Here is a 16,319-nt window from a genome sequence, read left to right as displayed (position 1 = left end):
TTATCCCTACAGGGCCCCGTGTGGCTCAGTTGGTAGAGCATGGCGCTTGCAACGCCAGGGTTGTGGGTTCGATTCCCACGGGGGGCCAGTACAAAAAAATTTATGAATGTATGTACTTGTAAGTCGCTCTGGATAAGAGCGTCTGCTAAATGACTTAAATGTAAATGTAAATGTACTTTATCTATTTGATCTATCTAACCACCATGATCACTGAACAGCTTAAAATGTTTAGAGAACATAATATATATCTAAGGAGCCATATTGTAATAAAGAAATGTGTTTAGAGTTACCATGTCCTATTAGAATTTAAGATAAACATTATTAACATCACTGCATACTACTATGCCTTTTCAAATAGTCCAATTTAATAAGGCTGCACTTCATGCACCAACCACCCAAGCACTATTTCACTTTGTTTACTTCTGAGAAATAATTATGCTGCCATCAATAAAAGTTGAAGTCTGGCACAATCCAACAGACCTTTGGAAGAGATTTAGCTAAGCCTATTCCCAGACTAGAGTAGCAATGCTCATAAGTAAGTAGCACGCACCTCAATCTCCTCGTTGATTTCAGGTATGCAGTTGTGGGAGTAAAGGTTGTATATGACCTTCTTCAGGGATTTGACATAGCGTCCGTTGTCCGACTTCATGACATAATTGAAGTTTGTGTTCAGAAGCTCCAGGATTTGTGGAAAGGCTGCTTTCACATAACAGACTTCACTCTGTGGTTCAAAGGAGAAAGAAACCTATCGTCACTGCATTTATTAACACCAATTTCCATTGAGGTTTGAACCTCCTTTCCAAAGCAGACCTGGAAAGTCACTCATGACTCAACAGTCATTTACACTTAGCCATAGTGACTTTGCTTCCTGTATAACTAGACTTAATTGGAGGTGCAGGAAAAGTTAGCAATATAACAACAGGTCCTTGTGGTAGTTATTGGCACAACCTTTAAACAGACCTTCAACATTTCAGAGACCTTGATAGCCCTTTCCTGCAGTCAAATGACCTAGTGGCCGCATGGGTGGAATGTTATCAATATTTTTCACAATGTCATAAATAATCAACCTTACAAAAATGTAAACGCCGGTGTTTCTATGTCAGTTTTGTTATATTTCAGTCTTCTTTCATGTATATAAAGTATAATATTGGGATGCAAACTCAAAATACATTTCAACTCTATATCTGACATGGTACAGGGGTCTTCTTTTTTTAAGCCCAGAACCATGTGTGTGAGGTGTAAACTTTTGTTTCAAAGTACATTTGTTTAAGACTACCAAGAAACACTCTGTATGACCCTGATTTAGCCCACTGCAGTAAACAGTTAACCTGTAAACCATTTCCTGATCGGTGTCAAGTTAAACTGGGGGGGGACTTGACTCCGTACTGCCACACAGCTCTCTCTCTTTATCTATCTACTGTGACTTGGCACAGTTCAGAGGTATTTTCAAAACATTCCCTTCCAGGGGATGAACAACCTAGCTCGTTCATGGCATTATACTTTTCTTCTAAATATAATTCAATTTTTGCGTAAAGGCTGGATGGAGCAAAAGATGTGATGAACTTGGACCTGTAATGTTAGAAGTGAGAGCATTAGTTTGAATCAGTATGCCAGCCTGGCACATCTTGAAAGAACAAGACTATCTTGACAGTGACTGGTTGTGATGTTGTGTATATCTATGGTATAATATCCTTTATGTGCACGCATCAAACTCATTTTGTTGTGAAAGATGTAATTACAGTGTAGTAGGAAGGAAATACTCACCAAACTCTGGAGCTCAGTAAATACATAGGTTATTGAACAGCCATTCTCCAACTGATTGTCAATCTGCGAGGTAAACAAAGATACAAACAGTGAAATGTAAAACAGAAGTGTGGAATTCAGTAGTCAGGCAGCCATACAGAATTCACGTCTGCCACATTTTGTTCTCATTAGTTATGTGTGTGGGTCACAGAAGGAAAAATCCTACATTTAGATAATACATTAACTAAATTGGGAGGAAACCTTTCATTAACATCAATATGTTCAGGCATGAGTTATATGACAGTTTGAGTGATTGAAAGCAACTATATCTCAAGTTGATTTTTAGTTTATGGAATCTATTGATATCACTGCATGATTTAGTGTGGTATGAGGTGTCCTCACCAGGCGATTGAGGTTGAGGAGGTGACCCTTTGTCACAGAGTGTCGACATGGACCAGGGACGCCAGCCCACGCCAAAGGGAAGCAGAGGAGGACGACGAAGCACAAATGCCTAGCCTGAAATGAACAGAACAGTATTATTACATAACTACTACCACTACTACTACTACTACTACTACATAGTACTACAACAATAACTTATATTTCCACTACAACTACTGCTCAGGGATCTACAAGTCAAAGTTTAGTTGTTCACACTGAACCATATGTTCCCATGAAGAAGAGCAAAGACATGAATCGGGCTCAATAATGTTCAATAATGAGTTGTAAAATGTTAGGCACAATAGTGCCTTTAATCCACACGTGATAACTAAATGACATATTAAGTATATACAGCACCACTTTAAAAATCATAAGAAGTACATTTAACAAAATAAAAACGAATCTTTAAAAAGTAGTGCACTGGGCCTTTACTACAACATACCCCAGCTTCCCCGCCCCCACCACACACACACTTCCTGTGGCTATACAAGTTTGCGTTTCCTGCAACAACAGGAGGATCGAATTACTATATGGCATTTGTATTTTATGGTTATTCTCTCCAAAATCATGACCAGATGGAACCTGTGGGCTTATTTATTTTCCTTTCTTTCACAGCAAAAGCGGCATATGTAATTGATGAAGATTGATATGTTTCGCAACAGTATAAAATGTTATATGGATTAAGGCCATAATAATAAAATTAAAAAAATATTGAATTAACATGTGTTCATCAGAAGATGTTGCCTCCATAGATTCCGTCATGGCCCTAACCATACACCAGAGAACACTTCATTTCAAGACATACTCAGACATCAGCCACTGGTCACATTCATCCCATCTTTGAAACAGAACAGAAAAAAATCATGTGAATAAAATGTTAATGTACACATTGGCTAGCACCGTGGAGGCCAAAAACAACAGTTGTTGATGGGTGTTCTAATGAAACACTCCAACAGCACTCAAGTATTTTTATTTCAATTAACTCAACTCATGTAAACACCCTGCTTCCAATATCCCAACAATATGAGCACAGTAGTTATTTGTTTAATATGAAGACTGTTTGTGACCCACTGTATGAAACAGGACTTTAGTTTTAAAAAAGTATGTTACAATGACAGCTTTAAAATGAATGAGTTATGCATTTTCATGAAAAAATCTAATGCAATAATGAAATCTAACATGATTAATGGAATAATAAAATAATCTTGAAGCTGTTTCCTGTAGAGAGGAATTCCAAGACTTGCCTTTCTGAGAACAGCCTCCTATCAAACAATTATAAAAGATAATTCTATTAGTAGCGTCCGTTAAATAGGGGGTGCTGTTTTCACTTTGTAAAAATTTCGTTCCCAAATTAAACTGCCGCGTACTCAATTCTTGCTCGTACAATATGCATATTATTATTACTATTGGATAGAAAACACTCTCTAGTTTCTAAAACCGTTTGAATTATATCTGTGAGTAAAACAGAACTCAAGTTGGAGCAAACTTCCTGTCAGGAAGTGAGAAATCTGAAATCAGGCAGTCTGTTCTAGGGTCAGTTTATTAATTTGCATGTATTCTATTGGTCGACATGCACTGCATACGCCTTCCCCTAGATGTCAGCAAGTAGTGAGAATTGGAATGGAGTTGCTAGGCAGATCTGAGGCCATATAAAGGGTCTGGGTACGTGGGGTACACTTTTCAACATTCGCCATGATGCAAGACAGACCTCAGGATGGCGTTCTGGAAAGCTCTCGTTATAGGCCTTAGATATATCCGGCTCTGATTTTATTCGATATAGGTGTTAAAGACATCATAATGTAGTTATTTTAAACCGAGTTATATCAGTTTATATCAGTATATTGCGATTTTCGGATATTTCTTTGTGCTGCGTTATAGTGAGTTGGGCACGTCTTCGCCACATGGCTAATGTTTACTGCTAATTCCAAAGTTGAAGGCGACAATCTACAACCGAGCAACGATTCTTCTGGACAAAGGACAACTTGCCCAAGATTCTGATGGAAGCTCATCAAAAAGTAAGAACTATTTATGATGTTAATTCGTTGTTCTGTTGAAAAATGTCAAACTACTATTCCGCCATTAATTTCGGTGCGGTCTCGCTTTAACGCACGCTGTATGTCGTAGTAACGTTAATTTTAAAAATCTAACACAGCGGTTGCATTAAGAACTAATGTATCTTTCATTTGCTGTCCAACCTGTATTTTTTAGTCAAGTTTATGATTAGTTATTGATTAGATTAGGTGCCTCTCCCAAGATTTCTCCCGACATTTTGTTGGCAGCTTGGCTACTATTCTCATTGTATAACCACGATTTGTGCCGCTAAATATGCACATTTTCGAACAAACTCTATATGTATTGTGTAATATGATGTTATAGGACTGTCATCTGAAGAAGTTTGAGAAGGTTAGTGAAAAAATTAATATATTTTGCTGGTTTATTCGTTATCGCTATTGTTGGCTTGAATCAATGCTGTTGTGTGGTTGGCTATTATAGTAAGCTAATATAATGTTATATTGTGTTTTCGCTGTAAAACACTTAAAAAATCTGAAATATTGGCTGGATTCACAAGATCTTTGTCTTTTACTTGCTGTACGCTATGTATTTTTCATAAATGTTTTATGATGAGTATTTAGGTAATTCACGTTGGTCTCTGTAGTTATTCTAGTTGCTTTGGTGAGAGTTGTGATGGTGGCTGCAATGTAAAACTATGATTTATACCTGAAATATGCACATTTTTCTAACAAAACATATGCTATACAATAAATATGTTATCAGACTGTCATCTGATGAAGTTGTTTCTTGGTTAGTGACTATTTATATCTTTATTTGGTCGAATTTGTGATAGCTACCTATGCAGGAAAAAAATAGTGGGAAAAAAAAGTTGTGTCTTTTGCTATCGTGGTTAGCTAATAGAAATACATATTGTGTCTTCCCTGTAAAACATTTTAAAAATCAGAAATGATGGCTGGATTCACAAGATGTGTATCTTTCATCTGGTGTCTTGGACTTGTGATTTAATGATATTTAGATGCTAGTATTTACTTGTGGCGCTATGCTAGGCTATGCTAGTCAGCTTTTTTACTGATGAGGGTGCTCCCGGATCCGGGATTGTGACCAAGTAGAAGTTAATGTGGAAGAAATGTTTAACTTTTAAATTGAATCCCTCTCAAATTCATAGACAGAGATATGGATCCAAGGAATGACCACGCATGATATCAACTCTATAGTTTTAAGTACATGTTTTGAGGCTATACAGTGTTTGTTTACATGTATTTTGTTTACAAACAAGATTCTATTTTGGGTTCTGATGGGGTACAACAGCTAAACTAAGCTCATGTGGCATTTATAAGTTACAGTGCCTTCAGAAAGTATGCATACCTCTTGACCTATTCCACATGTTGTGTAACAGCCTGAATTCAAAACCTATCACCTATCTACACAAAATACCCCATATTGTCAAAATGGAAACGTATTGAAAATGAAATACAGAAATATCTCATTTACATAAGTATTCAAACCCCTGAGTCAATACATGTTAGAATCACCTTTGGCATTGAAAACAGCTGAGTCTTTCTGGTTCAGTCTAAGAGCTTTGTACACCTGGATTGTACAATATTTGCACATTATACTTAAAAACATTCTTCAAGCTCTGTCAAGTTGGTTGTTGACCATTTTCAAGTCTTGCTACAGATTTTCAAACTGATTTAAAACCTCTTGGAAATAGGGGGCGCCCTTTTCACTTTTGGATAAAATGGTGCCCAAATTAAACGGCCTCGTACTCTGTCCTAGATCATATGATATGCATATTATTATTACTATTGGATAGAACACACTCTGAAGTTTTTAATACTGTTTGAATTATATCTTTGAGTAAAACAGAACTCATTTGGCAGGCAAACTTCCAAACAGGAAGTGAAAATTCTGAAATGGGTCTCTGTGAAAGGCATCGCCTATTCAATTGCCTTGTATTTATGGATCTGTATGCACTTCATACGCCTTCCACTAGATGTCAACAGGCAGTAGAATGTGGAATGAAGTGTCTAGCCTTATGTGGGACCGAATGAGAGCCTTTGGAGTGTCAGGTCAGCCATATTGGCAGTATTTGGCTACGCACTTGGGTATGTCATATCTTTGTCTGCAAATCGTTAGATAGACACGAAGAAATGCTCCGTCTGGGACGTTATTGGATATATATGAGAAAAACATCCTGAATTTTGATTCTCAACTGAGTTTGACCAGTTTATTCGACTTTTATTATCACATTTAGAAGTTTTCGTTCAATGCGTCAAATCTTCATGGACACGTGAGCTACACATGCTAGCCAAAGTTGCTAATTCGACAGAAGAAATGGACATTCTAAAACAAAAACAACGATTTATTGTGGAACTAGGATTCCTGGCACTGCATTCTGATGAAAGTTCATCAAAGGTAAGGGAATATTTATGATGTTTGTATTTTTGTTGACTCCAACATGGCGGAGAATGCCTGAGCGCTGTCTCAGATTATTGCATGCTGTGCTTTTTACTAAAGTTATTTTTTTAAATCTAACACAGCGGTTGCATTAAGAACCAGTGTATCTTTAATTATATGTACAACATGTATTTTTCATCAAAGTTTATGGTGAGTTTTTCTGTTAGATTACGTGGCTCTCTAAAATTTCTCCGTATATTATGGAGCCATTTCTGACCATGGCGCCAATGTAAAACCACGATTTGTAGCTATAAATATGCACATTTTCGAACAAAACATAAATGTATTGTATAACATGATGTCATAAGACTGTCATCTGATGAAGTTGTTCAAAGGTTAGTGATTAATTTTATCTCTATTTGTGGGTTTTGTGAAAGCTATCTTTGCGGTGAAAAAATGGCGTTGTGTTTTGGGCTATTGTGGTGAGCTAACATATGTTGTGTTTTTGCTGTAAAACATTTTAAAAATCGGACATGTTGGCTGGATTCACAAGATGTTTATCTTTCATTTGCTGTATTGGACTTGTGATTTCATGAAATTATATTATATCCCTGTGGCGCTAGGCTAGGCTATGCTAGTCAGCGTTTCTAATGAGAATGATCCCAGATCCGGGATGGGAAGTCCAGAAACTCAATCATCAAGTTTGCAGTCGACACAACCATAGTAGGCTTACCAACAATGATGAGAGCCTACAGGGAGGAGGTGAGGGCCCTGGTGGAGTGGTGCCAGGAAAATAACCTCTCCCTCAACGTCAACAAAACGAAGTAGCTGAACGTGGACTTCAGGAAAAGGCAGAGGGAACACACCCCTATCCACACTGACGGGACCGCAGTGGGTGGAAAGGTGGAAAGCTTCACGTTCCTTGGTGTAAACATCACTGACGATCTGAAATGGTCAGTACAGGTGCATCAAAGCTGGGAACGAGAGACTGAAAAACAGCTTCTATCTCAAGGCCATCAGACTGTAAAATAGCCATCACTAGCCAGCTACCACCCGGTCACTCAATCCTGCACTGTAGAGGCTGCTTCCCTATATACATAGACATATACACATCCTAGACATTGCACATCCTAATATTTATATATTTTTTTATTCCATTATTTTACTTTTAGATTTGTGTGTATTGTTGTGAATTGTTAGATATTACTGCACTGTTGGGGCTAGGAACACAAGCATTTCGCTACACCCACAATAACATCTGCTAAATATGTATGTGACAAAAACAATTTCATTTGATTTGAAACTCTGTAACTGTTTTAAAGTCAACATTTGCCTCATGGTGAAATCCCTGAACGGTTTCCTTCCTCTCCGGCAACTGAGTTAGGAAGGACGCCTATTCCCCCCCCTATTCCCCCTCAGGAAACTAAAAAGATATGGCATGGGTTCTGAGATCCTCAAAAGGTTCTACAGCTGCAACATCTAGAGCATCTTGACTGGTTGCATCACTACCTGGTACGGCAATTGCTCGGCCTCCGACCGCAAGGCACTACAGAGGGTAGTGCGTACGGCCCAGTACATCACTGGGGCAAAGCTGCCTACCATCCAGGACCTCTACACCAGGTGGTGTCAGAGGAAGGCCCTAAAAATTGTCAAAGACCCCAGCCACCCCAGTCCTGGACTATTCTCTCTACTACCTCATGGCAATCGGTACTGGAGTGCCAAGTCTAGGACAAAAAGACTTCTCAACAGTTTTTACCCCCAAGCCATAAGACTCCTGAACAGGTAATCAAATGGCTACCTGGACTATTTGTATTGTGCCCCCCCCCCCCCCCCCCCCAACCAACCCCTCTTTTACGCTCCTGCTACTCTCTGTTTATCATATATGCATAGTCCCTTTAACTATACATTCATGTACATACTACCTCAATTAGCCTGACCAACCAGTGCTCCCGCACATTGGCTAACCGGGCTATCTGCATTGTGTCCCACCACCCGCCAACCCCTCTTTTTACGCTACTGCTACTCTCTGTTCATCATATATGCATAGTCACTTTAACCATACCTACATGTACATACTACCTCAATAAGCCTGACTAACCGGTGTCTGTATATAGCCTTGCTACTGTTATTTTCAAATGTCTTTTTACTGTTTTATTTCTTTACTTACCTACACACACACACACACACCTTTTTTTCGCACTATTGGTTAGAGCCTGAGGTAAACATTTCACTGTAAGGTCTACACCTGTTGTATTCGGCGCACGTGACAAATACACTGATTTGATTGGGTGTATTGATACAACAACCAAAGTGTAATTAATAACTCCACCATGCTCAAAGCGATATTCAATGTCTACCAATTGGTGCCCTTCTTTGCGAGGCAATGGAAAATCTCCCTGGTCTTTGTGGTTGAATCTGTTATTGAAATTCACTGCTCGACTGAGGGACCTTACAGATAATTGTATATGTGGGGTACAGAGGTGATGTAGTCATTTAAAAATTACGTTAAACACTATTATTGCACACAGAGTGAGTCCGTATTTAAGCTTGCCATAAAAAAAGGTTGAATACTTACTGACTCAAGACATTACACGTTTTACTAATTCGTAAACATTTCTAAAAACAGAATTCCACTGAAATTATAGGATATTGTTTGAAGGGCAGTGACACAATCTAAATGTAATCCATTTCAAATTCAGGCTGTAACACAACAAAATGAAGAACAAGTCAAGGGGTGTGACTAATTTCTGAAGACACTGTATATTCTTCAGGAATCAATAGGTATATATCATTAATTTATGAGTAGAACAATGTATGTAGCAACTGCTGATTTCCCTTTTAAAGTTTGGGTGCATTTTCTGACATTTGCGACAAAAGCACTGTTTGAGGGAGTGGATCCTATTTTGAACACAGAATATTTTGAATCATAGGACAGCACCTATGTATCATCCAAGCTTATTTTAATCCGTTTTACAAAAAAGGACGATACAATCATTCATAATTTCTTCAATTTGCTATCGTACCCAGATTCTAACAGAATAGTTGAAAAATGTTGCATTCGAAAATGTGACTGCCTCAACTGTGTACATGACACCCTTCTATTGGGGTTACCGCTGTTGCATGTTGCAGAATACCCTGTGTCTGAGCAGTTTGAGCCAGGTTCCATACCACAGCGCCAGGGAATTCCACCCAATAGCACAGGAAGGGAAAGAAGGAAAAGAAGGAGATTATTCAGTCTATCATAATGCTTATCAATCATCTTCTCTGTGAAAACGTTAGCAAAAAATGCTTTACTTTTAAGGATTCAGACATAATTCACATCTTCAGTCATAGTAACAGACACCAGATTGTGGCAAATTGTTGAACTTTTCATGCGAATCATTGATCCCATAGATGTAGACATGCCATTGGAATGATCATATTCGTGTCTGGTATCTGAAATAGGACACCTTTAGTATCAGCAGGCCCTACATACCAACTAGCTCTCATAGTCTCACGTCAAAATTAGACGTTCATTTTCTCAAATGTAACATTTCGATGTTTTTGCAAAAGTCAAATTTTGAAGTGTTTAAGGTTAAGTTAAGGCATTAAAATCTCAAAAACAACTTTCTATCACTGGGGTGGAACTTGCAACTTCTATATATTTTCCACTTCACAATAACAGCAGAAATTTGACGAACTGACTTTTTGGAAAGGTGGCATCTATGATGGTGCCACGTTGAAAGTTACTGAGCTTTTCAATAAGGCCAATCTACTGCTAATGTTTGTCTATGGAGATCGCATGGCTGTGTGCTCGATTTTATACATCTGTCAGCAACGGGTGTGGCTGAAATAGCCAAATCAACTCATTTTAAGGGATGTCCACATACTTTTGTATATATAGTGTATTTAACCCCTCATTGTTGTCACTAAACAGTCTCCATATCTACACTGAACAAAAATATAAACGCAACATGTAAAGTGTTTGTCCCATGTTTCAAGAGCTGAAATAAAATATCCCATATATATTTCCATTCACTTTATTTGTTCTATACACATAAAAAGCTTATCTCTCAAATTGTGTCCACAAATTTGTTTACATCCCTGTTAGTGAGCATTTCTGATTTGCCAAGATAATACATCGACCTGACAGATGTGGCATATCAAGAAGATAATTAAACAGCATGATCATTACACAGGTGCATTTTGCCAATAAAAGGCGACTCTAAAATGTTCCATTTTGTCACACAATACAATGCCACAGATGTCTCAAGTTTTGAGAGAGTGTGCAATTGGCATGCTGACTGCAGGAATGTCCACCAAAGCTGTTGCCAGAGAATTGGCAGTACGTCCAAGCGGCCTCACAACCGCAGACCACGTCTGTGGCATTGGGGGAGCAAGTGGTTTGCTGATGTCGTGAACAGAGTGCCCCATTGTGGTGGTGGGGTTATGGTATAGGCAGGCATAAGCTACGGACAACAAACACAATTGCATTTTATCGATTGCTCCCTCTGCAACTGGATCCTGGACTTCCTGTCGGGCCGCCCCCAGGTGGTGAGGGTAGGTAACAACACATCTGCCAAGCTGATCCTCGACACTGGAATCCCTCAGGGGTGCTCAGTCCCTTCCTGTACTCCCTGTTCACCCACGACTGCATGGCCAGGCACGACTCCAACACCTTCATTAAGTTTGCAGCCGACACAACAGTGTGTGAACAGTGCCTGATCACTGACAACGACGAGAGAGCCTATAGGGAGGACGTCAGTGACCTGGCCAGGTTGAGAGCTTCAAGTTCCTTGGTGTCCACATCACCAACAAACTATAATGGTCCAAACACACCAAGACAGTCGTGAAGAGGGCACGACAAAACCTATTCCACTTCAGGAAACTAAAAAGATTTATCATGGGTCCTCAAATCCTCAAAAGGTTCTACAGCTGCAACATCGAGAGCATCCTGACTTGAATGGCAACTGCTCGGCTTCCGACCGCAAGGCACTACAGAGGGTAGTGCGTACGGCCCAATACATCACTGGGGCAAAAAACTGCCTGCCATCCAGGACCTCTACACCAGGCGGTGTCAGAGGAAGGCCCTAAAAATTATCAAAGACTCCAGCCACCTCAGTCATAGACTGTTCTCTCTGCTACCGCATGGCAAGCGGTACCAGAGCGCCAAGTCTAGATCCAAAAGGCTTCTCAACAGCTTTTACCCCAAGCCATAAGACTCCTAAACAGCTAATCATATGGCTACCCCCCCAACCCCTCCACCCTCCCCACCCCCAAACTACTTCCTGCGGCTATGAATACACCTACAGGATTGCCTTTCTGGCATTACAATGGTTACACAAACTAGAAGCTCAAAGAACCAACAAGAACCACAGGAGAGAGAGATCTCTGCTGAGCTTAGCAAATAAGTTCAAGAAGAGACATTTAAAAAAAGACAGTGTTCTTATGTCATCCTAGATGTTAACTTTTCAGTGTGGTACTGTGTGTTTTAGCTGGGCCACAGAAGTTGTTTCATAAACCTGTGATGCATCCCAAGCTCATTTCATAAGCAACAAAAAAATGCTTCCAATATTTCTTCTCACTCCCTAAGCTCCATTGGCTACACTGGGTGTTTCACAATACAGACTGGAACCATCGATCTTCTTCACAGTAACAGTAACCACTCTCTGTGCATTGCCTAGACTACTACAGTAAATGCAGTTAATTACAACTCATTAACTGTCTTGTCAAATTCACACAAAGTATGTGGCTTAATAAAATAAACTTGCCTTCAATCAAGTCAAAGCATCAATCTCTGTGTGAATTGCAAACTTAGACCTTATACTCGAAACAAAATCCACAGCCATGATGAATACGTAATTTAAAACAAATAAATACATGGCATTAATGTCGATAACAAATGTTGATAACAAAATATCTAGCATTCAGCATTCATCTTACAATTTCTAGCCCATCATTTTTGCCCTCAACAAAGAAAGCTTGGAATGATACAAGTTGACATCACAATAAGATGCCCAAAATGCCAAGGTTCCAGAGTGGGGGACCTACCTTGGCTTTGTGGACTGGTTTGTGTGTGTTCATCTGGCTGACCTAGGCAAGTAGAAAAGAGTAGAGTCCACTTTTAGAGTCATTGGAGCAGAGTTCCTTTCTCTGGTGGTGATTCAATTATTTCCCACTTGAAGTGCATAACGATGAGGAGAAAAGAGAAGGAAAGAAGTGACACCAAATGAGGGAAAGATCAATGTCCAGATGTTGACCGACAAGAAGTTCAGTTCTGCTTAGCCATATCTGTCTTCACTGACTGAATGACTGAGCGAGTCTGAGTGTGGATTGGGTTGTGGGTGTGGGTGTGTGACCGCCTCTCCTCACTGGTACCTCATTACATGTTAAATGTTTTTTGTTGAGAGGCAGTATTAAAACCCCTCCTATTTCTCTCTGTCTTTGTCCCTCCCCCAGCCACCCTCTATCTCTATCTTATTCCTCTTACTTGCTCTCTCATTCTCAATCTCCTCTCTTTGTAACTTGCTGTCAAAATCTACTGTATCAATCTTTCTTTCTCAAGTCATACTTTCCTTGACACATGGAGCGGTGCCCCCGTTGAGCACTCATGAAACCCAATGCAGTAAGTCCTATCAGATGTCTATCTTAGCCCAACTCTTCGGCACAGTATGATCACTTGTTATTAGTCTTGTACAACCTTTTGTAACTGGCCCGTAATATCTTCAAGACTCTGTATGTGAAGACACTTTGAGCAGCTCTGTGAACATGAAGGGTATTTTGTAATTCAACTGTACAAACAAGACAGAGCTTTTGTGTTTCAATAATGTCTCATTAAAGATCACATGATCAGGCTGAATCCTTATAGCAATAGTTTACCATTGTGAACATGGTGGCGGTATGTTCACAATGGTAAACTATTGCTATAAGGATTCAGCCTGATCATGTGATCTTTAATGAGACATTATTGAAACACAAAAGCTCTGTCTTGTTTGTAGAGTTGAATTAGAAAATACCCTTTGTGTAGAAAATCCTTGAATTCAGTGCATTTTTACAATGAGTGAAATCAAAATGATTTCACTCATTGAGTTTAATTTAAATGCTGAGGGTCTGAAAAAGATGGGTTCACGTTAGATTTCCCCTGCCCTTTTTTGGGCAATGGCCAATTGCTATATCCAGATGCTGTCTCCAATCAAATCAGGTAGTTGACGAACACAGAAAAGGAAATTACCTCATACCTAGAGGTCACAGAGGTCAAAGACTGGTGACACCGGTTTTTATGATCATCCTTATTGGTTTACACAGACATTATATGGGATATTTTATCTTCTCATCCTTCCCCTTGTAATATGGGCAATGTGTTATTAGTTAGTTGTAGGTTCAAACCAAAGCCTGCAATTCATAGCCCCGGGAAGAACGGGTGCTGGAGATGCTGCAGCACCCCCTGGTATATTGAATAAAAATGGCAAGAATTATGTAATTAGATTAGATTGACATCATATTGTACAATCTATGTGTCTCCCTTTCGTACACATACGCTATTGGTTGCATTCAAGAGGAGATCGTTTGTATTGTTTTCAGTTTGTCAATATCGAAGTAGCCTGTCATTTTGGTATTTTTGTGGTATAAAAAAATATTATGCTAATTTCTCCAGTATGTAAAATTAGGTCAATTTTTTTGTAAAAGGACAACATTTTCCCGGACAGCCTAAAATAATTTACCCCTGGGCCTCGAATGTGCGCTCTGTACAGAAGGTAATTTTGCAAATAGTCATTGAGTTCAATAACCTGCAGTGACTAGGCTACTGGTACCAAATCTAGACATAGGCCTAGTCATCACATTAGGAATAGTATTTTACTGTTTGTGTAACGTCCTGACCAGAGTTCTTATGTGTTTTGCTTGTTTAGTGTTGGTCAGGACGTGAGCTGGGTGGGAATTCTATGTTGTGTGTCTAGTTCGTCTGTTTCTATGTTCAGCCTGATATGGTTCTCAATCAGAGACAGCTGTCAATCGTTGTCCCTGATTGAGAATCATATATAGGTGGCTTGTTTTGTGTTGGGGATTGTGGGTGGTTGTTTCCTGTCTCTGTGTTTGTGTTCTGCACCAGCTAGGACTGTGACGGTATGTTCTTTTGTTATTTTGTATAGTGTTTTTGTTGTCTATTAAATTCATTATGTCAAATTACCACGCTGCACATTGGTCCTCTGATCCTTCTCGCCTCTCCTCGTCTGAGGAGGAGGACGAAGTAGACTGCCGTTACAGTTTGTCTGCAAATGCGATGATAGATGCATATGCTTTATTATCCAGATTATGTATTTATTTATTATTAAGGTGAATTCTTCAATTCTGGTCATAGGTTTCAACCATAGCCTGATAAGAATTTGACCCCTAACCCTAACCTTGACCCTTCCTGTGGTTATGGTGGAAACTCAAGAGTAGATATCTGGTCAAATTCCTTTTTTATTACATACTGACATTCAAAATGTCAATATATGACCACTAAATCATGAGACCAGTCTGTCAGACTCAGTACATAGCTCGGGTACAAAGTCAGGATGCTGAGATTTCACTTTCAGATTGGTGTCTGACCCAGAGTCAAGCCAATCACTGCTATACGACACTTGGCAGACTGGACATCACTGATCACATTAGCCTTCTGGCATACCCAAAGCCACAGTCCCGGACAAAATTGCTCCAATTAACTGCGGTCCTCTATCTCCTATCTAATAAGCTGTATTGCCATTGAACATCCCATCTGTCTTTATGGTCCCTAGGCCCTATTGGCTATGTATACAGTGCCTTCAGAAAGTATTCACACCCCTTGACTATTTCCACATTTTGTTGTGTTACAGCCTGAATTTAAAATGTATTACATTTAGATTTTGTCACTGGCCTACACACAACACCCCATAATGTCAAAGTGAAATTATGTTTTTTGACATTTTTACAAATAAATTCAAATGAAAAGCTGAAATGTCTTGAGTCAATAAGTATTCACAATGAAGGGCACAAATTTGTAGACTGGTAAAAAAAAGCAAACATTGAATATACCTTTGAGCACGGTTAAGTTTTTAAATACACTTTAGATGTTGAATTAACATACTCAGTCAATACAAAAATACAGATGTCTTAACTCAGTTGCCAGAGAGGAAGGAAACCGTTCAAGGATTTTACCATGAGGCCAAAGGTGACTTTAAAACAGTTACAGAGTTTACCGTCTGTGATACGAGATTGAGGATGGACTGAGGATGGATCAACAACATTGTAGTTACTCCACAATAATAACCTTGTCACACCCTGATCTGTTTCACATGCCTTTGTGCTTGTCTCCACCCCCCTCCAGGTGTTGCCCATCTTCCCCATTATCCCCGGTGCATTTATACATGTGTTCTGTTTGTCTGTAGCCAGTTCCTCTTGTCTTGTCAGGTCTTACCAGCGTACTTTCCCGTCTTCCTGCTTCTCAAGTTCTGTTTTCTCAGTTCTGACTATTCTGCCTGCCCTGACACCGAGCCTGCCTGCCATCCTGTACCTGCCTGACTCTGACCTGATCACAAACCCCTGTCTGCCCTTAACCTGCCCTTTGCCTGCCCGACTGGCCATGACAGACCCAGCAGACCCAGACCAGATCCACAATGCTGTCTCCCAGCAAGGAGCCACCATTGGAAGACACGAGGAGTTACTGCAATGCCTTATGGAGGGACTCCATACCTTGACAGAATGCCATGATCAGGCGTCCGATACATTGC

At 39.6% G+C, this 16,319-nt stretch overlaps 1 non-coding gene and 1 pseudogene across 1 annotated transcript; one reads left to right on the top strand and one right to left on the bottom strand.

The window, feature by feature from the left end:
- LOC120040939 overlaps positions 1 to 16,319 on the bottom strand; it is a 110,094-nt pseudogene that overhangs the window by 22,186 nt on the left and 71,589 nt on the right.
- Positions 13 to 88, top strand: trnaa-ugc. The gene has a single exon. It is a non-coding gene; the product is annotated as a tRNA-Ala (tRNA).

This window comes from Salvelinus namaycush, unplaced genomic scaffold (assembly GCF_016432855.1).
Source record: "Salvelinus namaycush isolate Seneca unplaced genomic scaffold, SaNama_1.0 Scaffold394, whole genome shotgun sequence".
NCBI classification, from domain to species: Eukaryota; Metazoa; Chordata; class Actinopteri; order Salmoniformes; family Salmonidae; genus Salvelinus; species Salvelinus namaycush.
This window is presented reverse-complemented; position numbering and strand designations above follow the sequence as displayed.